Source organism: Talpa occidentalis, unplaced genomic scaffold (assembly GCF_014898055.3).
Source record: "Talpa occidentalis isolate TD23 unplaced genomic scaffold, MPIMG_talOcc4v2.1 talOcc4.3, whole genome shotgun sequence".
NCBI classification, from domain to species: Eukaryota; Metazoa; Chordata; class Mammalia; order Eulipotyphla; family Talpidae; genus Talpa; species Talpa occidentalis.
The window spans coordinates 59,560,332-59,587,241 of record NW_023603184.1 but is presented as its reverse complement, the minus strand read 5'-3'; the positions used below and the strand labels follow the sequence as shown (position 1 = coordinate 59,587,241).

The window sequence follows — 26,910 nt, the reverse complement described above, 5'->3', positions numbered from 1 at the left end:
TGCATATTGTCTAAGTATTAGTGCCTCTGAAATTCAGAATAATTCCAGAGCACCCTTAAGAATTCTAGACCCATGCATCCTACTCTGAATTTGACATCTCTATTTTAATGTGCCACAAATATTTCAAGGTGAAGATACTCAAAATTCCACTCATAAAGTCACCCTTATATTTTACTTTTCCACTACAAATACATATTCATGGATTTTCTTTTCACTTCCCAAGTGCTCAAGGCCACTTGGACACAAAACATTATAATGACTTAAATAGAATAGCATTTTCAAGCTTGGGTTTAATCTAAAATTTTCTTCTTATTTGTTCTTTGTTTTCCTTTAAATCTAGTTGACCCTTTTCTTACCTAGTAACTATGCATTTTCAGAGGAAGTGTTATAGGCTCAGTAACTGCCAGTGGGGAGAACGCACAGAAACCACAGAAATGATCTCTATCTTTCCACCCCACTTCCATGCAGGCAAATCTCAGATACTTTGAATTATAACTCCCAGCAGGCTATGAACCAGACTTCCTGAATGGACAGTTGCTGGGAAGGAGGAAGGAGAGAGATGGCCATTGTGTGAGGAGCAAAGGATGCACAGGGACCTTGTCCCTGGTCTTTGTTCTTCGCAGCTTTTGTGCTTTTGGCAGGTGGGCTTTTCAGAAACAATGGCAGCTGTCACCTTGCCCTCATGGTAGATTTTACGGCTTGGATGGTGCATTGTGAATTTGTGGTCTCTCCTTCTCTCTGAGAACACTGGGCCCTGCTTGGCCTTCCTGACAGTGTGTTACTGGGACTTATTCTAGAAGATTGGCTTTGGGGCCTTAGCCACCCTGCTCTGGGTTCAGCCTGTTTGATGAGGCATTTTCCCATAATGAGATTGGCGATTTCGGTTTGTTGTGGAGTCTATAATGAAATCAGTCTCTCCCTTGCTCCTCTCTTCCTCTATCAAAAGTCTTTGAGCACACTAGAGTCTGATGTATGTGTGAGTGGTACAGACCCTTAAAATGGGCAACATGGATTATTCCCCTTAACAAACTGGATTCCCTGGATATTTCTCAGAATCTGGAACATCTCTGCTCTTCTCCACATTTACATTTATTTTTCTATTTTCAGTAAATGCTAATGCTTTCCAGTCTGATCTTCATAGGAGCAATTAGCAGCAGATCAGTGCCCCTAGGGAAGAGAGAAGAGGCAAGGAAGAAGTCCTAAGAATGCCGAAAGATGGGTAAGGTCATTCCTACACAATGAGATGATAGCTTTTTGCCTTCTTTTGGTAGATTTGTTAAATTGCATTTGCTCTCTTTAATATTAGCCTCATTCCAATGTTTTCTTCCAAGGCACCATTAAGGAACACAGACTTCTCATTGGAAAATAATAAATCCCTTCAGCTGTGATTCCACACGGATGTGCCAATGTGATTATGGTTGCTGTAGATAAAGATCATCACTCTGTTTTGCCTAATGAGTAAAAATATGAGCCTCCTGGCTGTTGCTAACTGTGTAATTGTGTTGTTGGCTCTATCCCACTCACTCCCTTAGAAAAGCTGCACTCTTTCTTGATTTGATCTTTTCATACCACTAAACCAGGAAGGGTTCTTTTCCTGACAGTGAGATGATACCGATTTTTCTTTAGAAAATTGACTTGATGCTACAAATATATGAAGGTAGAACTATAATTACTGCTTCTCTACCCCATAGCAAAGGCCGAAGGGAATATATGAAAATTCAATAAATGCATAATTACTAAGGACTCAGATCTATTAAAAGTATTAAAAGTTTAAGCAAGTTGACTAGGTAAAGAACCCATATTATTGAGGTACTACTTAGGAAAAAGAACAATATAAAATTGATAATGGGGAAAAAGTGATGAAAACAAATTAAATACTCATATCCTATTACAGATAACATACATTGCATGTTTCTTTTTATATCAATAATTTATCTGTTAAGAAAATTAAAAGCATTAAATCATCACTTGCTTTGGACTATGACTTTGAAATGCACACGGGAATTAGTTCATCCTATGAATAATGCTAGGCTAGGCTTTGTATTTTCTAATTGGCCCAGAAAATACCATTGCTTGAAAATCTTTGACATGAAGCTATAATTATTCAAATATAATATCCAACACAGAGGTGAACACATACATACAAGTAAGGACATAGGACTTACACAGAATAGCCAGAAGAAATAATGAGAAATACAAATATTGTTATAAAAAAATGTATTTTACTCCATTCAAAATGATAAAGTCAAATTTGAAAGTTTTATGAAGGAATGGAAACAGTCATATAATGTTGTAAACCAATGTTATCTCAAAAAATGATAAGATCAATAATAAATAATGGTTTTAAAAATATAAACACACTGTGATGATTAGACTTTTATTCTTAGTTTTCTGTACTGAAGACTGTGGCCTAGAATATAGGTCAGCAGGTGCCATCTAGAGTGAAGCACACAAACAAATGATGAAAAACATAGAAATAAACGTTTGACCCAGTAAACAGGCTGATAAAATCTCACAGATATTTAATTGGTTTTCAGAGAGAAAAAAAAAAAAGAGAGAAAAGAAAATGTTGTAAGAAATTATTGCTGGGAAATTTATATAATTTCAGATAGAGTTTCCAGATTAAAGAAACCCTGAAAGTATGAGGAAATTTAAAAAAAAAAAATCCATTCTTAAGCATATGATTTTGAAATCATATGAAATATGAAATAATTTCAACTTTAATAAAAATAAGAGATTAAAAGGAAAGATATATACAAACTTCTCAACAGCAGTAATGGAAGTCATAATCCAATGAAATCATGCCATCATTATGGGAGGAATAAAGCTTTCCAAATTAGAATTGTATCACACATGAGAAAAAAATTGTGAAATGAAAGCAAAAAAAAACCCCAAAAAACAACCTTATCAAACTGTTGCAACTAAGAGAGTTTGCCACCAGCTTATTAGGGCAAAAAAGGAATTCTGTAAGTTATTCCTCAGCCCAAAGGTTAATGGATCCCATAGGAAGATCAGAGTTGCAAGAGGAAATATGTGGTTATAGCTAAGTGAACTTTGACTCCATAAAGTAATAACAATATAATATTGTCCTTAAAATGTATGAAATAGAATTTAAAGACATAGTAACAAATAATGAGGGGGTATTCCAAGACGATGCATTTTTAACAAGGTGGGTGAGTATATATCATTAACAAATTTTTGAAGTCTGCATTTTGAAATTTCTAATATATTAGCTAAAATTATTAAAAGCAAACTGCATTCATACCAAGAGAGAAACAGGGGAAATCAGAAGATAAATCCATACATGACAAAAAAGAAGTGAGAGATATTCTAAGAATAAGCAGGACAAATAAAACTCCAAAACTATCAATAATTAAATACAATGCAAAAGGATGAAGTTCTCCAATGAAAATATAAATCTTAACAGACTGGATGATAGTGAAATCATAATATGCTACTTATAAAAGACTAGAGTACAATATAATAACATAAAATGTAATACATTGAAAATATGAGATAAAAGCATGAAGTATGTCTTTATTAATATAAAGGTACAATTTAAGATAAAAAACATTATTAGCAATAGCAGTCACTTTATATTTATAATAAACAGTTTGATTCCCCAGGATGACAATTTTATTTATTTTTTAAAAAAGAATTAAGAGATTCATTTTTATTTATGCATAGAAGAAGACGGGTGTAGGTCAGAGGTACCATTTTTATTTATTTATACATATAAGAACTGGGATATAGGCCAGAGGTGTGGGGGGTGAGAGGATTCACCAGAGACAGAGTAGGGAGTAGAACAGAGATCTACTGGAACACACTGCTGAGGGGAGCAGAGGGCAAGACAGAAGTCTGCTGAGCCGTGTGGGTTAGCTCCCTGGCTGGGGATCAAACTTACACTGCAGTGGCTAGCCGTAGGTTGATAGTGCTAAGACTTGAACCCCTGTGCCACCAGGGAGGCCCCAAACAGTTCTATTCACCAGAATGACAATTTTAGAAGTGTATATATATCTAAGGATATGGACACAAAAGTATAAAGCAAAACTGATTGATATTCAATGATAAATTCATACATTCACAATAATAATGGGAACATAGTAGCATATTTTCCTAAATAATTGGTAGGGCAAATAGAGAAACTTCTCATTTTAAATAGAAAGTTAACACATTTAAAAATAACAGCTATAAGGGGGGTAGGAATTTTATGGAGGATATAACCAAAATGAAAATGCATACATTGTGCAAAAATGAAAAATGATGTAAGAATTATATAAAATAAAATATATTTAAAAAATATCAGCTAATAAATGGAAATGAGAACTCAAAAGCTGTATTAAGTTATGCCAGTTGTTTTAGGAATAATGGTACAAATGCTAATAATAAATACAAAATTATAAAGATTAGGGTTAAATTGTGTCTAGACATTATGCTTTATAAGTAAAATAGGACAAATTTATATTGAAAACAGAAAAATATTTAATCATTAATGCACCTAATAGTTAACTAATGAAAAACTGTATCTGAAAATGAGAGCTAATGATATATTTAGAGGAAAATACATAGTCTTAAAGTGAATATGTTCGAGGCAAAGAATGTCAGTGAGACTACTAATAAGAAAGAATATTTAACTTGCTAAATTACAAAAATTAATAATTTAACCAAGAGAACGTAGAGAAGGTGATATTAAAAGGATATAATGAAATTTAGGAAAAAACCTAAATATAAAGGTTAATTCTCTAGAGATTAATATAACTGCTAGATCTAAAACCTGATTCGTCACAAAGAGAGGACAGAGAAAGAGGGAGAGACAGAGAGAGAGAAAAACACACACAGAGAATGAGGTAAAAATTAATAGCACCTCTGAACAAATACAGTATCACTCCAGTTTCTGTAGAATTTAAAATAGTCATAGATTATTCTGTAGTATTCTGTTGAATTTTACATAAGCTCTGTAGGATTTCAATCTATAACAAAAAATGTAAAATGTTTGAAATGTGCAAATTACAAATATATAGCCATTCATCATTTACCAAAATTGGCATACAAAGATAAAGAAATTCTGAAAGCTTACATAATGATTAAAGTTATTGATTTATTAATGAAAATCTTCAGATAGAGATTTTTCAGGGCTAAACTAGTGAAACGTCCAAACCAGAAAGAAATAAATTGCTCTAATCTTAAACTAATTCCTTAAGAATAGAAATAGAATGTGCATGTTTCAAGTCATTTTGAGGCTAACCCTCAAACTAAAAATGACAAATTCAGCATTATAAAAAAATGAAAATTAGAGGCTGATCCCATTCTTAAAAGTATATTTTAAAATTCTAAGCTAATCATTAGCAAGCTATATACCTTAACATAGAAATAATAGGGGAAGATATCTTCACCAGGTTGATATTATAGCAATAATTTCAAAATGTGTTAGAAACATAATCCATGGATTTTCTGTATTAACATATTAAGGAAAAATATTGTATGAGCCTTTGAATGGATATAGAAAGTTCTTAGAAAAAATTGAACATCTATTCAAAATACTTTATTTTTTAATTGTATCATTTTTATTGAGGTAATGTTGGTTTATAGGACTGTGTATGTTTTAGGGATACAGGGTCAGATGCATATTACCTCACCATACCTAACACCTCATTTTATTTTATTTATTTTATTTTTTTAACTATACCAAATAGATTATGCATTTATTTTAAAAAATCAAATTGTATAAATACTGGTATTTTAAAACTTATATTTTAATGTGCTATCTTTCACATAAAGTCATAAACATTTTTCAGTCCCCCCAAACACTTTACAGGTCATTTTCATTTACGAACATTTTCATTTAGGCTTTGTATTAGAAGTTAATCTAATACTGGAATTCATATAAAAGGTTACATCTATTGCTTGTTTAAACCTTACTGTGCTCTGACAGGGCTTTGAAAGCATGACCAGTCAAATGAGACTAAAATCTGAGGATATTCTCATTTAAATCAAACATCAATCAGGAAGATAAACACATGCAGTTTGCAGCAACATGGGTGGAGCTGGCAGGGATCATGCTCAGCGAAAGAAGTCAGAAAGAAAAAGAAAAATACCGGATGGTCTCACTCATAGCAGGAATCTAGAAAACCTAAATAAGGGACCAGGAAAAAGAATAACTATAAGAAAGAAAAAAATCAAAATCAACAAACAACTATGAACCAGAGACACTCTATAGGGGGTGGGGGGTGGGGAAAGGAGGGATGGGGGTCAAAATAAGGGGGTTGTAGTTGTATGGGGAATATAAAAATAAAATTTAAAAAAAAGTCAAAAGCATGCCAGGGGTTTCCCTTTTCTTCACCATCCTTTATTCTAAAAAAAAAAAAGGTCCCTTGTTGATTGTAAAATCTAGCTCAAAATTCTTACCTACTTCATAGTTAATTTTCCCAAATATCACTGAATAATAAACCATTCGAGCCCAGATATTTCTCATTGAGAATATGCTTTGAGTCAGTTTTACATTGGTTTATTCCTTATGCTTCAAACCAGTGGCCCTACCTACCATCTCATTTTAAAAAGTAAAAATACATTCAGAAAGTCCAAAAACAGGAGCAGTTTTATTATATAATAAAAGTATTTCAAAATGTATAAGAAGCCACAGTTAATCCAAAACTGGTAAAAATCATGCCTTTTGAGAATGCATTGGCACCAGAATGTCTGCTATGGTGACTTTTACTTCACATTATAATAGAAATCACGGTGTTATGCACAAGTAAATGAACTAAAATATGAGACTATAGGAAAACAAAACAAAATAAAATTATTATTATTCCTAAATAATTTGAACATATGAAAACTAAAAGAATATGAAGACCAAATATTTAAATTGGTGACTTTAGCCATTTTTCCAGATGAAAGTATCAAAAAATGTAATTTAAAGACATTTTCTATACCATCAAAATTGTTGTATAATTAAAAATAAATATAAAAAGAACCTTGTATTTTAATTTTATATAGCATTCATGAATTGATTTGGATTCAAAACAATCGCAATAAAAATTCCAGTATAATTATGTACTTTATTATTTTTTTAATATTTATTTATTTATTTATTTATTTATTTATTGATACATGCACTGGGTACAGTCAGAAGCATTGGAGGGTGAGAGAAATTCACCAGAGCCAGAGTGGGGGGAGCAGAACAGGCAGAAGGACCGAGGTACACTGCTGAGGGGAGCAGCGGGCGGCAGGAGAGGTCTGCGCGCCATGGGGGACCCTCGCTGGTGGCCAGGATTGAACTGGTGCTGCAGAGGTTGCGCGCAGCTTCTCAGCCCAGAGCTCAACCGTTGCACCACTGGGGAGGCCCTATAATTATGTACTTTAGACATAAGAATGAGGTGTGATTGGGAAATGAAATTTTAGTGGTTTATTGTTACAGGAGAAAATTTGCCCCTTTCCAATGATACAGTGTAGCATTTTGGGGAAGGATATGGATCTTGTCCATCAGTTTATTTTTTAAAAAAAGTTCTGCACATGTGCCATATGCTAAGCACTTCTGCTTTATATTTTGTATACTGGGTTTTCCCTCAATTCCAAGTCTTTTTTTTTTTATTTTACTGATTTATTTACTTATTTTATTATTTTTTTAAAGATTTATTTATTTATCCAAGCACTGGGTACAGTCAGAAGCGTGGGAGGGTGAGAGAATTCACCAGAGCCAGAGCGGGGAGCAGAGCAGGCAGAAGGACCGAAGTACACTGCTGAGGGGAGCAGCAGGCGGCAGGAGAGGTCTGCGGGCCATGTGGGACCCTCCTCTGGTGGCCGGGGAGCAGCCGGGAATCGAACCGGTGCTGCAGAGGCTGCGGGCAGCTTCGCAACCCAGCGCTCAACCGCGTGCCACCGGGGAGGTCCTATTTACTTATTTTTAATTTTAATTTTGCAGCTACATTTTTTGTCTTCCATATATGCACATTCCACTCACACCCCACCAAACCCCATGCCAGTTTCCTTTCTCCCTGCTGTTCCCTTTGGTAACCATTAAATTATTTCACTAAGTCCAAGATTTATTCCTGTTCTATTTTACCTGTGTTTGGTTTTTGGTTATTTATATTCCACAGATGAATGAAATTATCTGATACCTATCTCTCACTTTTTGACTTATATCACTTAATGTAATCACCTTGGGATCCACCATTTCCCCTCCAAAGCCACTATTTAATCTTTTTAACAGCTGTGTAGTATTACATCAATTACATATTGCACAGTTTTTTTTTTTTAATCTATTGGAGGACACTTAGTTTGTTTAGTCATTTTTAAAATTAACTTACTTATGGATGTCATTATGCATAAAGGAAGATAAAGGGTAGGTTCACCATGTAATCTATTGACTTGAATGGCATATTTCTGGGAGTGAGCACCATTATAAAATACCATTGGCATCATGAGAAGAATTCATACTCCTCGTTAGAGTAGATGATGATTAAGTGGTTGGTCCTTGAACAGGTATTTGAATCCTAACCTATCACATTTCATATGAAGTGGTACAGACAGTGACACAAAAATCTTCTCTAATTATTTGCAATGTGTAAACCTACAAGGTTTATCTCTTAGTTGCTTTAATTATGTAAAAGACACTGAAAAGGAGTTTTAAAGTCAGTCTGTTCAAGCCACTGATAATATGGATACATTTATACAAAGATCACTAAGTCTGGTAAAATAGAGCTCAAAGTAGGGAACTTGTGCGGTCAGCAAGGCAGGGAGAAAGGTGGGAAAGGTGAAGAGTCGGAAGAGAGGGAGAAATGGAGGAACCTGCTATGCACCTGTCCAGTGATGCAGGAAGTCTGAGAATCTTAGTGCCCTGGTGACCGAGGGTGTGGTCCAAAAGTGATGAATCCTTTTAAGTCAACGTAATACATTGTTATAGGTGTATTATTTCTGGTCTTGAGTTTTGGTGTATGGGTTGTGGTCTTTGAATGTTAATATTATGTAGTCAAGGCAACTAACATTGGTTGAGTATTTACTCCGTAAATTATAGTGTTTGATGCTTTATAGTCTTTATTTAATACCTTCAATATGATTCTTTAGTCACTACTCAGGCTTTTAGGTGAAGAAAGCAAACTTTAGAAAATCTGACATGTCCAAGATCACAGTTTAATAACTGGTAAAGCTCGGATTTCAAACCAGGTCTCTGGAACCAAGGTACACGCCTCTACCTGACAAGTGTAGAGGAATGCCGAATATCTCCTCATGGCCATGACTACTGCATTGCAAAGTGATGCTCATTAGAATTTCTTATCTATATTTACTCATTTTCAAAAATGGGGGTCACTGACCTTAGTCCTCTTTTTCAGAGGGCTGTTAAAAAAACTAATTAGATAATGTCCACAAAACTCCTTTAGCTCCTTGGAGAGGTTTTATATAAATTCCAGGCATTATTATTCAAACTATATTTCAACTCAATGCAGATGGATTTTGAAGAATCATTCAGACTCCAGATTACCACCCAAATAGACAATAACAAAAGCAGTATGTTTGCTTATCTTTTTTTCTTATCTAACTCCTATCTTAATTATGTAACACTGCAGGAAAGGCAAAACTTAGCTTCACTCCTGAATATTAAATTTATTTGCTTGCTTGACTTCTAGCACCTGCTTAGATAGCAAGAGTTCTTGAAAATTAAATAGCTAAATTACTTCAGGTTGGTTAAGATCAGCAGGCTCCTACCTAGGGGATAGAGATTATTAATCATAAAATGCCTCTGCCATCTTTCCTATCTTATATCCCTGCAAAAATCTTATCCATCTGAAATTCTTCTCCAATGGAAGTCTTTTTTGTCTACTCCAAACATTTCTGAATTTTCTTTTCTTTTGAACTCATCCATAGTGGATGAATTCCTTCAGAATCTCCAGTGAAAGTAATCTCTGCTCAATAATGAAGGATTAAACTTCAAATATATCAAATATATCAGAAAGAACACTATGGATGCCTTCCTTCTGTGTAGAGATGTCAGCACCTGCTGTCCTCTTCATCATTATGGAAAGGAGCCCAGTGGATCATGAAGCCTATAATCTTTTATTTTAAATACTTTTTTGCCATTACATATTACAAGAAATAATGATGCCCATCTCTGCTTAGATCCCTGGGAATAAGGCATTTTATTATTTTAAGACATATTCTGAATAGTTGTGACATATATACACAACCTTTCTATACTAATGTTATTTTTTTACTTTAAAGATATATTTATGCATACAAGAACTGGGGTACAGGCTAGGGATGCGGGGGTAGGGGTAAGAGGATTCACCAGAGACAGAGTGGGGAACAGAACAGGCAGACTGACTGAAATACACTGCTGAGGGGTGCAACGGGCAAGTCAGGAGAGGTCTGTTGTGCCATGTGGGTAGCTCCCTGGCTGGGGATCGAACTCGTGCTGCAGAGGCTGCGGATAGATTCACAGTGCTGTGTTGAACCCCTTGCACCACCAGGAAGGCCCCTAATGTTATTTTGAATCTATGTGTGTGTGTGTGTGTGTGTGTGTGTGTGTGTGACCATTTGTCCATATAACCTGCTACACTGCAAGGCCCAAGAAGGCCATAACACAAAGTGGGTGATCAGGTCAGCATTCAGTAAGTTTGATAAATGAGTAAATAATATGTCTAGATGCACTACAGAATTTCCTTCAAATTTTAAAAATCCAAGTACCCTCTTAAAATCCATTTCTCCATGGTCAACAGTTGCGATAATGACAGTGAATAAGAAATGAGAAAAGAGTACTTAATGATTAGGGTTACAACATTCGTCCTGTAATTAGTTGTTTGACTATGTTTTCTGTTCTCACAGAAAATTTTATTTATCTGTGAAATTAAGGATCTCTGTAGTTCAGAGTGCCAGCCTATATCTTGCAAATAGTTAGGTTTGGATTTTCTTTTCTTCTTCCTTCCACTGTTAAAGTTCTTTAATTTCATTGTTGAATATGCAATATATTAACAAGCTTCCTAAATAAAAATTTCATAAAGGTGTTACTGAGTGAAAAATTTCTCTCCCATCCCCTGTTTTCTAGCCTTCCTTCCCTTCCTTAAAGATTAAAGAAGAATTTCATAAATATAATTGCAAAGATATTTTAAGTTATATAAGATCATTCTAACATCTTATAAGATACTGTAAGTCTATTATAAGAGACTTTACAGGCTATTTTAAGATATATTAAAATACATATACATACTATTTGCTCCCTGAGATACACCCCTCCATTTTTATTTACTGCTTTGTTTGCTAAACAACATATAAAGGAATTCTGTTGGTTTTCAAGGAGTAATTTTTTATTGTCATTGTATATGTATTAAAATTTGAAATTAATCTTGTATACTCCCAATTTTTCTGAGTTATTTACTTTTTGTTTTTGAAGTTTATTCATTTTTAATTTAGGTAATATTTGTATACCCCCCGTGAGGTATTACCACTGCTGTGTATCCACCCCCAAATAGCCCACAGTGCACCACCACAGTCTATTGTGTAAAGAGCAGATCTTTTCACATCTCCTGATATGCTGCATCTTCTTGTCCTAAATACGCTATGTTGAACTTAGGGGTCATTTGACATTCTTTCTTTGGACCTTTCAGTTTTATGACATCTTGTCATTCTTCAATTATGTGAGCTACAAATCATTTAATCAACACTCAGCACATTTTCAATGAACATATGACATTTTTTTACGAAGATCACATTTTTTTTTTTTTAAGATTTATTTTCATTTATTTATTTATTTGTTTGTTTGTTTATACAAGCACTGGGTACAGTCAGAAGCGTGGGAGGGTGAGAGAATTCACCAGAGCCAGAGCGGGGAGCAGAGCAGGCAGGAGGACCAAAGTACACTGCTGAGGGGAGCAGCGGGCTGCAGGAGAGGTCTGCGCGCCATGGGGGACCCTCCTCCGGTGGCCGGGGAGAAGCCAGGGATCAAACCGGCGCTGCAGTGGCTGCGGGCAGCTTCGCAAACCAGCGCTCAACCGCTGCGCCACCGGGGAGGCCCTACGAAGATCACATTTTACAGAAATCAACAGTTCTCTCCAAAAATCACCATTCTCATTTCTTTTTAAAAGCTTTGGATTGATAGATCATTAACATATAACATGGTATAACTATATAAAAATATATTATTTTGATATTTACATATTGCAGTATGATTACCACATGGCCAACACTGCCCCTTCCCCCCATCAGGGCACATAATGATCATTTATTTTTCTGTGCTGAGCACATTTAATATCTGGACTCTCAGCAACTTTAAATGTATTATACAGCATTGTGGAGTATAATCACAATTCTGCACATATGATTTACAGAACTTATTTCTAACAGCAAGTTTGTACACTTCAAGGAACTTTGCCTCAATTTCTACATCCCTCAGGCCTTGCATCCACATACTCACTGTATCCACAAGTTTGCTTATTTCAGATTCCATATATATAAGATGTCAAACAGTAATTGTCTTTCTCTGTCTTTACTCAGCATAATGCTCTCAATGTCCACCCATGTTGTCACGAAAGACAGGGTATTCTTCTTTCTTAATGCTGAGTCATATTCATATGTGCACACTGATACACATACAGTTATATAAAACATCTTTATCCATTCATCTGTAGAACTTTGGTCGTTTCTATATATATAAACTAATGTGAGTTATGCTGCAATAAACATGGAGTTCCTGTGTGTATTTTATATCCTCTTTTCATTAAATCCTATAGAAATATACCCAGAAGTGGGATTGTTAGACCATATGATAATTCTATTTTTCATTTCTTGAGGAGCCCTCATACTATTTACTATAGTGCTTCATCAATTTACATTCCCATCAATTTTAGTGTTCCGGTGTCTCATTTTCTTTTTAATACTTAACTATTTCTTGTCTTTTTAATAATAGTCATTCTAGCAGGTGTGAGGTGAGACCTCATTGTGGTTTTGGATTGTATGTCCCTGATGATATGCAATGTAGAACATCTTTCATTTGTCTGCTGTCTTGTGAACATTTTCGTTGGTGAAATGCTGTCTAGACTCTATGACCATTTTTATTTTTTTTTATAGTTTTTGTTTGTTTTATTTTTATTTATTTTTTAAATAATAAATTTTATTTTTATATTTGACCATTTTTAATCACATTATTTTGTTGTTGTTGTTGTGGGGTAATATGTATTGTTTATATATTTGGGGTATTAACTCCTTGTCCGATATATGGTTACATTTTTTTCTCCCATTTTTTGTGGTGTTCAGTCTTTTTAATGCACTGTTAATTGTTTTTTAAATATTGTTAAGGAGTTTTGTATCAATGTTTGTTATAGATCTTGTAGCTTTCCTTTTTTGTGCTTTTTTTTTGTTTTTGGCATCAGTATTATGTTTATCTTGTAATAAAAAATTTAATGTATTTTATAAAATGACTTTTGGATGAGTTTGAGAGTAATGGGTTTTAGATATTTGAATTTTTGATAGAACTTGCAAAGTGAAGTCATCTGTTTCTTGTCTTTGTTGTGTGGGGGCGGTTGATTACTGTTTCAATTACTGCCTCTTTACATGTAATCAATCGTTTCAAATTTTGTATTTGTTCATTATTCAGTGTGGGAGCTTGTGCAATTCACAGAATTGATCCATTTCCTCTAGGTCATCCAGTCTGCTGGCATAAACATGTTCATGATAGTTTTGAATGATTATTTGTATTTCTGGCTATCCATTGTTATGTCTCCGCTGTTATTTCTGATTTTGAGTCTTTTCTTTTTTTCATAAAAAGGTTGTCAATATTGTTGACCATTTTTCCCCCTAAAAATCAGCTCTTTGTTTCACTGACCTTTTGTACTTTTTCTTTTTTAATTTTTTCTACCTGGATTTTAATTATTTCTTCTACTGACTTTAGTCTTCTTTATTCTACTTTTTTAGTTCCTTTAAGTGTGAAGTTGTTTATTTGAGGATTTATTTTGCCCCCTTGTGATGGGTCTGTTTTGCTATACACTTTTCTGTACTGATTTTGTTGCAAAGATTCTGGTATTATTATCATTATCATTATCATCATCGTCATTCAAATCTAAATATATTTTGATTTCTTCAGGGACTGAATAGTTTTTCAGAAGCATGCTATTTAATTGTGTTTGTGTTCTTTCCAGGTTTCCACTTCTGGTTGGTTTCTAACCTCATGACTTTGCCATTGGAAAGGATACTTCACTTGATTTTGAGCATTTTAAATTCATGGAGATTTGTGAGTATTTGGAATGTGAGTATTTGGAATGTTCCATATACATTTGAGAAGAATGTGTATTCTGCTATTTTTGAGTAGAAACATATATATTATATGGTATAATGCATTATTTAAGACTGATACTACCGTATTGATTTTCTGTCTGAAAGCTCTATCATTGATGTAAATGTGATGTTGCATCCCCTATTCTGGCTATATCAGTGTCAGTGTTAATTTGTCACTGTATTTGTTAATATTCATTTTATATATTTTGCTGTTCTTACGTTGTGTGTCTGCTCTTATATGTTCCCGATATATTGCCTCCTTTATCATGGTATAATGCTCTTCTTTTTTATTGCAGTTTTGTTTTCAAATCTATTTTGTCTGATATGTACTTTTTTTTCCAACTCCATTTGTTTGGAATATTTTTTTTCCTTCTCTTCATTTTCAATCTGCGAGTATCCTTATGCCTGAAGTGAATTCTTATGTGTTTAGCTCTCAGAGTCTTTGATTGGAGAGTTTAGTATATTTACATTCAAGGTTATCATTGGTATGTATGCTTTGACATTTTGCTAATTGGTTTCTGGCTGATTCTGCAGTTCTTTTTTGATCCTTTCGTGATTTTTTTCTTCTTCCCTTGAGATTTGGTATTTCTGTTTAGTGGTATATTTAAATTCCTTTTTATGTTCTTTTGTGTTTTTACTACTGGTATTTGTTTGAGGTTTCAGATCAAATATAAGATCTTACTATATATTGATCTGTATTGAATAGAGAGGTGCTCATATTTGAACACATTCAAAAACAGCATTTGTACTTTCTCCAACTTTCTATTTTTGATGCCTCATTTTACATCTTTATGCTATATAATTATTTTGGTCTAATTGTGGTAACTTTAGTTAATTTTATGTCACTTGTGTTTTACTCTTCAGTCTGCTTTATTAGTGACTGGCCCACTACTTTTACTGGAATATCCTTTAAGGTGAGATTTATTCTTTGACTTTTTTTTTGACTCTATTTATTGTCCTACTTCTCAGTTTAGATGAGCCCTTTTCACATTTGTTGCTATGCTAGTTAGTAGCAATGAACTCCTTTAGATTTGGTTTCTCTGGAATGCTCCCAATATCTACTTCAAATCAATATTACAATCTTACTGAGCACAGAATTCCTGCTTCAAAGTTTTTTGCTTTGCTTTTCTTTCAGTATACTGGCAACTCTCTTATGTCCTGAAAGTGTCTTTTTGAGAAGTCTTCTGATAGTTTTATGGGATTTCCCTTATATGTGATACATTGCTTTTAAGACTCCTTCTTTAATTTTTCTATTTTGATTATAATGTGTCCTAGTTTGGGTCTCTTTGGGCGTTCCTTTTATTTGGAACTCTCTGGGCTATTTAGATGTAAGTGTTTGTTTCTTTCTCAAGGTTAGGGAAGTTTTCAGTGATTCTGCAAATATTTTTTCCCTTTCTCTCTTTTTCTAGTATCCTATATTGTAAATACAATTCCTCTTCAAGTTGACCTAAAGATCTTTTAGAGTATCTTCATTTTAAAAAATTCTTCTTCTTTTTTTTTTCCCCCCTGTCTGGGTGAGTTCTATTGCTTTTACTTCCAACTCACCTATTTATTCCTTTGTTTTATCCAGTTGCTTGTTGGACTTCTCTATTTAATTTTAATTTCTATCATTATATTCTTCAACCCTATGATTTCTTCAAACCTATTTTCCTTGATTTTTCTAGTTCATTCATACTTGTCCAAGATCCATGAGCATACTTAGAGCATACTTATAACTATAAGCATACTTATAACTTTGAACTATTCTTCTGAACATATGCATTTGTCCAATTCTTTAGGGTTTTTTTGGGGGGAGGTGAGTTTTGTTTGGCTTTTTCTTTGGGGAAATTTCTTCTAGTCCCCATTTTTATCTGGCTCTCTCTCTGTTTCTTTTATGTTTTAGATTTTTAGTGATTATTTCTTAAAATTTTATTACTTAAAATTCTGTCTTTCTTTTTCTTCTCCTTCTGGGGCCCCCAATAATATGAAAATCTTTCTCTTTCATTGCTCCAGATACATCTTACCCTATTTTCTTTTAAAATTGTTTTCACTTTTTTTTTTTTTTTTAAATTCTTGTGTTCTCCAACCTTGTGTTTTCAAGATCATTAATTTTCTTCATTGTTTCTGCTTATCTTCTATCTCGGCCCTCAAATGTGTTCTAAAAAATCAGTTATAGTGTGTCTTAAGTTCCTTATTTCTGAATGTAGCTGCCTCTTATTTTCATTATATTTATTCTGTTGCTGTTTTATATCTTCCATTGCGTTTGTAAGTTCCATCAATATTTTCAGGACTTCTGTCTTTTCTGCAACTCCACTGAGTTGGTGTTCTTTCCATGACTTTTTTCTTGTGATACATATACTGTGTTGTTCTATGTCCTCATTTTCATTTTTGTGTGGGTTTTAGTAGGAATAGATTTGCAATGGTTGCCTTTTCACCTGTTGATGCCACAGGGATTGGTATCAACAAATGATATACTAGAGGTCCAGTAGATTCAGGTATCTGAACTATTTGAAACACTTCTTTGTGGGTATGGCAGGTGTTTTGATATCTCAGTCTAGAGTAAGGGGTGGCAGGTATTTCAGCCTGAACTTCAACAGTAGCCTCTTTTATAAGGAAGGTCAGGTGCTCTGACACAACTCAGGTTTTAGCTGTTGGGCATCATGATACTCAGTTTCATGCCAGTGGTCCTCTCTCTGTCTCTCCCACTCTCTGGTAAAGTATGCTCCTTCCTGGTTGCCTGCTTGCTTACCTGCCCCCACCACCATTATCCAATGCAGTGCAGGGTCTTAAGATTTGTGGTATTGGGCTGTGTCTGAGACAGGAGACTGGGGGACTGTGCACATCAGCTCCTCCTTACCTTATTGAGTTGTACTGTCTCTTTATAAGTCTAAACAAAGGTAACTTAGAGATTTTCCTACCTGTTCCTTTGGTCTGATGCTTCTATTATATACACTGGTAATCAATTTTTCCCTCAGATGCTTTTGGCTTTGTTTGGCACTAATTTTGTTGAGCATGTCCAGAGGAAGTGAGCCTGGTATCCTCATTCTGCTACTATTAATATCTTGCTGGATACTTAGGCTATATTTCTTAAATTCCCATTACATATATATATAACTCATTTACCCAGATATATATATATATATATATATATATATATATATATATTTACCCATTTACCCAGATATATATATATCTGTAGGGTAAATGAGTTAAAAATTAGGCTTTTTCTGCCCTCTTATATCTATGACTGGCACCTGTGATTATGGACACCTGGGTAAGGGGTGCATGGGGCATGCATATATTCAAGTGGGACACCTGTGCTGAGGGAAGGGGAGTTATAAGGGCAGCATCACTCTGAGACTACAACTATAGCTGCAGGACCACCATGAGGCAAGACCACGAGACTGAGAATACCAGAGAGAGGCCAGAGAAAGAGCACAATGATTCCTGGGGAATGAGAGGCCCGATTGCCTGCCTGCCCCCCACCTACTCCTGCCCAGCAGGTGCATGCCAGCCTCCCTGCCTGGTATGCTTGTGTACCTGGTTCCCTGAAGGAGCATTAAAGGTCTATAAAAACCCTCTGAGAGCTCACGGACTTTCTACCTCTCTGTCCAAATTCATAATGAACCTGCTCTGTGCATGCTTGCACTAGAATGTCATATCAAATTAGTTTTTTTTTTTTTAAGATTTATTTATTTATACAAGAACCAGGGTACAGGCCAGATGTGCGGGAGGGTGAGAGGATTCATCAAAGACAGAGTAGGGAACAGAACAGGCAGACTGACAAAATACACTGCTGAGGCGGGCAGCGGGTGAGATAGGAGAGGTCTGCCACACCATGTGGGTTGCTCCGTGGCTGGTGGGGATCGAACTTGTGCTGCAGAGGCTGCGGACAGCTTCACAGTCCTGCACTCAACCTGCTGTGCCACCAGGGAGGCCCTCAAATTAGTTTTTATTTTAAAACTTGTTTTGAATTATTTGCAATATAGAAAGTAAATTCAGAATAAAATGCAAAACTGGGGTTTCCCTGGTGATGCAGAGGGTTAAGCGTCAGTACTCTGAAGCTATCAGCAGCCTCTGCAGCATGAGTTGGATCCCCCACAGGGGAGCTACCCACATGGCAAAGCAGACCTCTCCTGTCTCACCCACTCCTCTACCTCAATAGTGTATTTCAGCCAGTCTGCCTGTTCTGCTCCCCGCTCTGTCTCTGGTGAATCCTCTCACCTCCACACCTCTAGCCTGTACCCCAGTTCTTGTATGCATAAAGAAATCAATGTTTAAGAAAAATGCAAAACTGTTTCACCACCAGCTTTATACATGAACTATGAAAATATCAACCTAGTTGTGGTCTCTGATCCCTTTCCTGTTTGTATCAACTATAATTTCTCTCCTTTCCATTGATTAGCTTTTTCCTCCATTTTACCTTATTATTCCCATGCATATGTATGTACTCATCATAGAATGAACACGTATAGAGAGATGTGAACTATATCTCAGAATTTTTTTACTTTATTATTATTTTCAAAAATATGTAGAAAATTTGGTTTTCTTTGTAAATACCATTTCATGTGTATTTTCTGAAACTTAACAGTTTCACAAAGACATAGCAAGTAGGGGCTCCTCATACTTCCCCCTTTTAATTAATGCAATAAATACAAAGCAATAATTTAATTTAATTTTTATTAAGATTTTGATTTTTATTTATGCAAGAACCGGGGTACAGGCCAGATGCGCAGGACGGGGAGAGGATTCACCAGAGACAGAGTGGGGAACGGAACAGGCAGACTGATGAAATACACTGTTGAGGAGAGCAGTGGGCAAGAAAGGAGAGGTCTGTTGCGCCATGTGGGATTCTCACCCGCTGGTAGGAATCAAACCTGCACTGCAGAGGCTGCGGACAGTGTCACAGTGTGGCGCTCAACCACTTGCGCCACCAGGGAGGCCCCTAAAATTAATTTTAATTGTAAATGTGTGAATATATTTTAAATAGCCACATGCTGAGATAAATATGTAAGAATATGTGTATGGTTATTTTTATTGCAATATTTCTTGAGTGGTAAAAACTAAAATTTAAATTTTTTTTGAGTATCCACGTATAGTATATTTTAACTATAAAGTTGAGATCTATCTTTAGCTATTACCCTCTACAATTTGAAGAAGGATAGGAGTGTGGCAATGTTTAAAGGCCTATGTGTTTTGGCTTTTCAGAAAATCTTTGATTTATTTTTATTTAAAAATTTATTTTTGAAAGATTTTTTTTTATTTATACAAGAACTGGGGTACAGGCCAGATGCGTGGGAGGGTGAGAGGATTCACCAGAGACAGAGCGGGGAAGAGAACAGGCAGACTGACTGAAATACACTGCTGACGGGAGCAGCAGGCAGCAGAAAAGGTCTGACTCGCCATGTGGGACCCTTGCCGGCCAGCCGGGATCAAACTGGTGCTGCAAAGGCTGCAGACAGCTTCACAATGTGGTACTCTACTGCTTGCGCCACCAGGGGAGGCCCTTTAAAAATTTATTGAAAGCAACATTACCTTTGAAAGATAAACTATACCTATTGTGCATTTAAACTAGATGCAAAGTGAGTCACTGCCATTTTCCTAGACATTCATTTTTTATCCAAAAATGTGATTATAACTAATTTTTTTAAAGACTTACTTATTTATACAAGAACTGGGTTACAGGCCTGAAATGAGGGAGGATGAGAGAATTCGCCAGAGACAGAGCAGGGAGCAGAACAGGCAGACTGACGAAATACACTGCTGAGGGGAGCAGCTGGTGAGACTGGAGAGGTCTGCTGCACCATGTGGGTATCTCCCTGGCCAGCCAGGAATTGAACCCGACCTGCAGAGGCTGCGGACAGCTTCACAGCACTGAGATCAACCCGCTGTGCCACTGGGGAGACCCTTGATTATATCTAATTGAATACTAAGAATTTCTACCTCAAAGAAAATATCTTATGACTATGTCTTTTACTTTTAATAATTCCTATAAAGCCTGAAAACTAGTGTATTTTTGATAATCAATACTTTAGGCATCCATCAGGGTAACACTTCATTTATCTAAAATGTCTAGAACAAAATTTGGAGAATATGAGAAGTCAAGAAAAACTTCTCAGGTCCTAGAATGAATCTTTTAAAGCACATATTCTCAGCCTTTTGTGTTTTATTCTTAAGAGAAACCTTGAACTATTTCTGAACTTAAATCTTTATGATTGGTTTATGGCATGAATAAATTGTATTAGATTTATGAAAAGAAATAGTGTTAAGGCAGCACAGTGATGTTCAGCTACAAAACAAACTCATCTTGAATGAATCACAGAGGAATGAAAAAGAACCTGACGAGTGAGTAGAGCTGGAAGAGCAAACGAAATATGTAATAACACTCCACAAGGGTGGTGTGTAGGTTTAGAAATATGGGCAAGGATTAAATGGAAATTTTAGATTAATCTCCAGTTTCTATTCTCAATCCGTTACCACAATCCCTGCTCTAGTTGTGACAATTAACTTGGTAAAACAGGGCCTCTTTGGTGGCGCAGGAGTTAAAGACAACTCTACCAAGCTATTGGCAGCCATTGCAGCACAAGTTTGATCCCCGGCTGGCCAAGGAGCATCCCACATGGTGTAGCAGACCTCTCCTGTCTCACCGCTGCTCCCCTCAGCAGTGTATTTCAGTAGATCTGACTGTTCTGCTCCCCACTCTGTCTTTGGCGAATCCTGTCACCCCACACCTCTGGCATGTACCTCAGTTCTTGTATGCTTGAATAAATAAATCTTTAAAAAAAACCACATGGTAAAACATGGTGTAGTTCAATAAGTGGTGTTATTGTACACACGCACACACACCCTGTAAAATTCGGTATGACCAAATGGCAAATAAAGTGGAATGCATGCGTAAATAGTTTCCTGGTGCTCTCTAGAACTTAAGGACCTTTACTCATGTTAAGAGAGACTGCAATATAATAAAAGAAACATTGACCTTTAGCTACTGAAGGCAGACACACTAATAACAAATCCAGAAAAGGAGCATAAAATATTTTTCAAAAGCAGCTGGTTTGCACAGAAATATTTAGTGGAATACCTCAAAAGTGAGTTAAAAATATGGACTCATAGGAATTTGTTAAGTGATAAAAGTAGATAATCATATTAGGAATAACAGGATTTAAAAAATAATGTTATACATCACATTAACAGATTGAAAAAACAATATTATCATCTTAACAGGGCAGAAGAATATTTTGATGAAATATACAATAAAATCTCATTGAAGTTTTTAGGTGTCAATGAATACATATGGCTTTTAATAATTTAATCAAACATTTCTCAGAAATCTATAGCAATTATTATATTTAACAGTGAGACTTTAAAATGATATCCTATAAAGTGAAGAAAATTACTAGGATCATTGTTGTCATTATTTGGATTTGACATTCTTCAAAAGAAAGCAACTAATGTGATTAAAAGAAAGAAAAGACCGGAAAAGAGATAAGGAATAAGTGAGGCTGGGAGAAGAAATACACACATGTATATATATCCCGTGTAATGAGATGTAGTATTTTCTGGAAATAACTTTGTCGATACCCATGAAATTTTCAATGCACGAAGCTCTGACACAGGGATCTGACTTGTATGTATCTCTCTCTGCAGAATTAAGAAGAGAAGCCGTAGGGAAGTACAATCTTTGTGAAAGAATGTTCAATATAACATTATTTATGTTGGGAAAATAGAACAAAATAAGACAAAACAACTTGGAAATGACCTTGGATACCAATTATTGGCAGGATAAATTGGTGAATTAATACTATGTAATAGGAGTTATTTCAAAAGATATATTAGCTATTCATGTATATGGAGATGGCTGAGTAAGAATGTCAGGGAACGGAGAAATGCACACACATGTTCCTCTTCATGTTTGTATATGTCTTCATGTGGCCGTGTGACCAGAGAGAAAGATGGGGACATAAAGAAGTAGGTTGTTAACATGATTTATCTTAGCGGTGGCAAGAATTAATGAAGCACCTATATGGTTAGTGGAAATCTAAACTGGAGCATTTCTTTTTACAGAATATTTTAAGAAGACATTTTTAGGGCAATAAATACCGACATGCCTCTTGTCCGCTATTCTGGGAGTTTATCCAAATTAAATAAATACATATTTAAAAGTTTTATGTGCATAAAAGGATTTTTATTGCAAGATCATATACAATAACTAAAGAATAAAAATGGGGAGAGGAATGCATTGTATTATACATTTTGTTTAAAATATAAAGGTGAAGGAAAATATGGAGCCTATGAGAGTGTTTCCCGGAGTAAGAGACAATGTTTGAAGGACCAGCCAGATTGTTCAGATGTTAGGATAGAGTTTGGGGACCAGATGGATTAATTCAGTGAACACATTCCTGGCAGATTGTCTTAGTCACTGGACAGAGAGTGATGGAAAGAGAAACAGACAAGGAGAGAGAGAGGATGATACTGATAACAAGGCAGCTGAGTCATCAAATCTTCAGTCTGTCTATTCTGCTTAAAAGAGTAGGGAATGTTATAATATTCTATCTCTTTTTAGAGAGATTTTTCTCTAGTTTGGTAGTAGTTTCTGGAAAAACAGGAGGATATGTCAAAATTCCTTGCACAGATACTGTTTTGCCCTGTGATTGTCACTAAGTTTCTCATGTATAACTGTGTGTGTGTGTGTGTGTGTGTGTATGTGTGTGTGTGTGAGACAAGATTATGGAAACAGCGGTATTTGCTTGGACCATGCCTGGGATAGGGCAATATTGTCAGAGTCATCTCCCCAGGGATAACCTTAAACCAATGATATGTTAGAAGTTGGTGGATGTGGTAACTGCACTACTTTCCTTGTCCTTTATTGGACAGATTGGAGGTGCAGGGCACACAGTTTCTTAGAGGACCCCCAATGGCTCCAGGCCCTGATTACCTAAGGTGGCAAATTGTTGGCTCTTCTCCCTGACTCATTTCCCCAGGTCATGATAGTACTATTGGGGATCATTTTTCAAATGAGCTACTTGCACCTGAATCCTTACTCAGAATCTTTTTGGGAGAGGAGGATATCTCAAACTGATGATTTTTTTTTCAATTAAATATTTCTTAATATATGTGGAGCTTGACATGATGTACATTTGTTAAACCATTGAGATTATGCAGTCATTCTTCGCATCATGGTGTTTTGGCACTGACAGAGAATATAGCAATAAACAAAGAAAGGGGACATTCATATTAACCTCGGATAGGCATAGGCCATCCTGCTTATTTTATAGTAACAGATTCCCTAAATATTGCTGGAAACAATGAAGTATAGATATTATAATCCCCAGCCTCTTTTCAACTAGTTGTGTCCTGTGATTGTCAGTATGATATGTGGACAACTGGTGTGTAGTCTCTTATCTTCATTAATGGAAAGAGGTATGGTTTCCTGTTTTCTTTTCTCTTAGAAGACTGTGGAAGTGAGTTGCTCTGGATCTGGCAGTATGAGAAACTTTGTTGGGTTGTTGAAGTGACACATCAGTAAGAGCTTGACTCACTACATGGTGGAGCTGCCACACCAGCCTTGGATGCTCTGCCTAATTGCTCGTCTCTGCTGCCTTCAGTCTCAGCCATAAAACCTCAAATTATAGGTAATATTAATCAATATTAATATTAATTAATATTAATCAAAAACCAAGAGTGTGTGTTTAAGATGTCTAGGTCAGCCTCTCTGAGATTCCTGGTACCATGAGGTAAAGGCACATGAAGGAACAAAAGTATATTAATACATGTTTTGTGGATTTAATTAATGAAGTATTAAATGTGAGCATTTTTTTCCCTATAGAACAATGTCTAATTTTAGGGTTATAGGGGCCAGAGTTTCAAACTAAGTTATGATATAACCCTATTTTTTCTTATTTTTTGTAAAACTTATCTTACAAATTATATATAAGCAAAGTTAAAGTTTCAGTCTGTAAATTCTATTCTTGATAGTATTATGAACCTTCCAACTAAAAATCAAGCAAAAAGCTAACATACAAAAATAAATCCTAATTAAAAGGTTTTATTTTTTTAAGTATTTGTGGTAAGAATATATCCTCTCTCAGACAAAAAAGAAAAAAAAATCATAAAGCTGAAACAATGAGCAGTGATGTAAAGCACAGAGTAACACCAAGGTCAAGTGTTTCCATCCCAACTGTGACCTGATAAATAAGCCCTGAACCAGAAAGAAGGGGCCGACTTCTGGCTTGGGACCTGCAGTGCTATGAAAGAGACCACAGTGATCTCAGGGTGGTGGCATCTATTGATTTCCAAGTGCCTGACAGTGTCCAGTAGCATCAAGATAACCACTAGGATTCCTGGGGATTAATATTAAATATGTGCTCAGAAATGAAATCACCTGTTCTAAGGAAACAGATCACCATCAATAAGAGTCAACAGTAAAAACCAGAGTCAGACATTTAGAATCCAAAGTCTTCATGTATTTGAATTAATAGATATTCTTAGATTTGTCTATGAAACAACATGTTAGTAAGCAACAAATATTTCAAAGTGTAATGTGTATTTCAACAAGAACCAATTAAAAATAACAGTAAAATAATAAGCTTATTTAATTAAAACATAAATGGACTAAGTAGTTCAAAATAACCCAGGATAGAGATCAAGAAATATGTCTTGATGAAATAAATTAACAAGTATCTCAACACCTTTAATTTTGGTTGTTGATGTGTTTGCCTACATAGAAAAATTAAATTAATTTACAGACAAATTTTTAGAATTTCAGAAAGGTGGTTACATATAAAGTTTACATCATAGTCTTTATTTCTATTCAGAAGTAATTAATATTTAGGAAATATACTTTATAAGATATTATTTATTATAGCAACATAACTATAAAGTAATGAACAAGTTTTATGTGTCAAAGAAATAGATAACCATGTTACTTTGTTGGACAAGATTAAAGAAACCCTCAATAACAAGGAAACCCTCAATAACAAGGAAACCATATGGTGTCTTTGGATAAAATGATTTGCTATTACAAATATGTCAGCTCCCTTTAAATACATCTATAATTTTTGTACTTGTAATAAATATCTCAAATGTTATTTTTGCAGGTAAGTGGACAAACTGATCTAAATTTTGTGTGATAAAGCAAAGTTTAAGAATGAGGTGGGCGAGCTTACCTGTCATATATTAGGATATAAAGTGCTGTATTGATTAAAACACTTTATATAGGTACAAAGATTGGCAAATGGAAAGGAGAAAAGGACTCAGATTCATAAACAATATGAAACCATCAAAAATACAGGTATGTCTTAGGAGAGTGGCTATTCAACACATGTTCTCGTTATCCACAGGGGGGACAGTGACTATATCACAATCTATGTGTACACAAAATGATTTCAAATATTTTAAAGACAAATTTTAAGGGTTCATTTTCAACATTTTAATGCCAATATAGGAAAGTATCCATTCTGAAGGGTGAGAAGCATATCTTAAACAAGATAGAAAAGGAATGATCACAAAGGAATGTTTGAGATTTAGAATATGAACTAAACAAATAATGTAAAGCCCTGAATTGGAAGAAGATATGTACAATAGTCTTTTTGTCTCTGAAATTTAAAAAGTCAATATATGACATGAAAATTATCCAATTAAATGTAAACAAAGTATGAACAGGTATTTCACAGAGAGGGAATCTGAAGAGCGCACAGATATATGAAAAGATGTTTATCCTCATTAATAATCAGAGAAATGGATATTAAGATTATAATTAGATAAATTTAATATCCATCAGATTGCTGACAGTGTTAAAGTTTAGCACTACTAAATATTGAAAAGTATAAGTGTCAAAATGAATTTGTATGAACTGCTAGAAGTTGTGTATTTTGGGACAGCCATTTTTGGAAATGTTTAGCATTTTCTTGCAACATTGGGTAAGCACATACATACTGATTTAATTTTTTTACTCCTAAATATATGTATTGGAATAGAGCTTATACCTGGACACAGGAAAAAGAATTTCACAGGAAACTTTATGTGTAAGTGTGTGTGTGTGTGTGATACAGTTTGTATAAAAATAAAAAAAAATGAAAGCAGTGAGTGAGCATTATTAAATAGTACACCTTGTGGAATATTCATTAAGTGGAATATTATGCAAAAATTCTAAAAAAGTAAACTACAGGTACAGGCAATGGCATGTAAGCATCTTTGATATATAATTCAAATGACACCATTACTCTAAAGCTTACAAACATTACAGGATGATCCTGAGCCTAACATACAGTCAAGGAGGGAATGAGGAAAGATTTCTTCCAGGAAGATGGGAAGAGGAGTCTGGAACAAAGGTAAATCATACACTTAAAACTGTTTTGATTCTAAGTCCTCCCTGATGGCACAGGAGTTAAATCTTAGCCCTGTCAAGCAGTCACCAGACACTGCAGCATGAGTTCCATCCAGGCCAGGGAGTTAACCCACATATGGCACAGCAGACCTCTCCTGCATTGCCCACAGCTCCCCTCAGCAGCATTTCAGTATATCCATCTGTTCTGCCTCTACTCTGTCCCTGGTGAAACCTCTCACCCCTGCATCTCTGACCTACACCCCAGTTCTTGCATGCATAAATAAAAATAATGTCTATTCTAGATCTTAACATGTGATGGATCATTTTGTTTATTTACTCCTTCATTT

The 26,910-nt window shown here is 35.1% G+C and overlaps 1 long non-coding RNA gene across 1 annotated transcript; it reads left to right on the top strand.

Annotated features, from left to right (window-relative positions):
* Positions 1-1,198: 1,198 nt before the first annotated feature.
* LOC129146549 (uncharacterized) lies at positions 1,199-26,532 on the top strand. The gene is made up of 5 exons (XR_008553408.1): positions 1,199-1,219; positions 14,124-14,215; positions 23,688-23,870; positions 25,456-25,528; positions 26,483-26,532. It is a non-coding gene; the product is annotated as an uncharacterized LOC129146549 (long non-coding RNA).
* Positions 26,533-26,910: the final 378 nt, after the last annotated feature.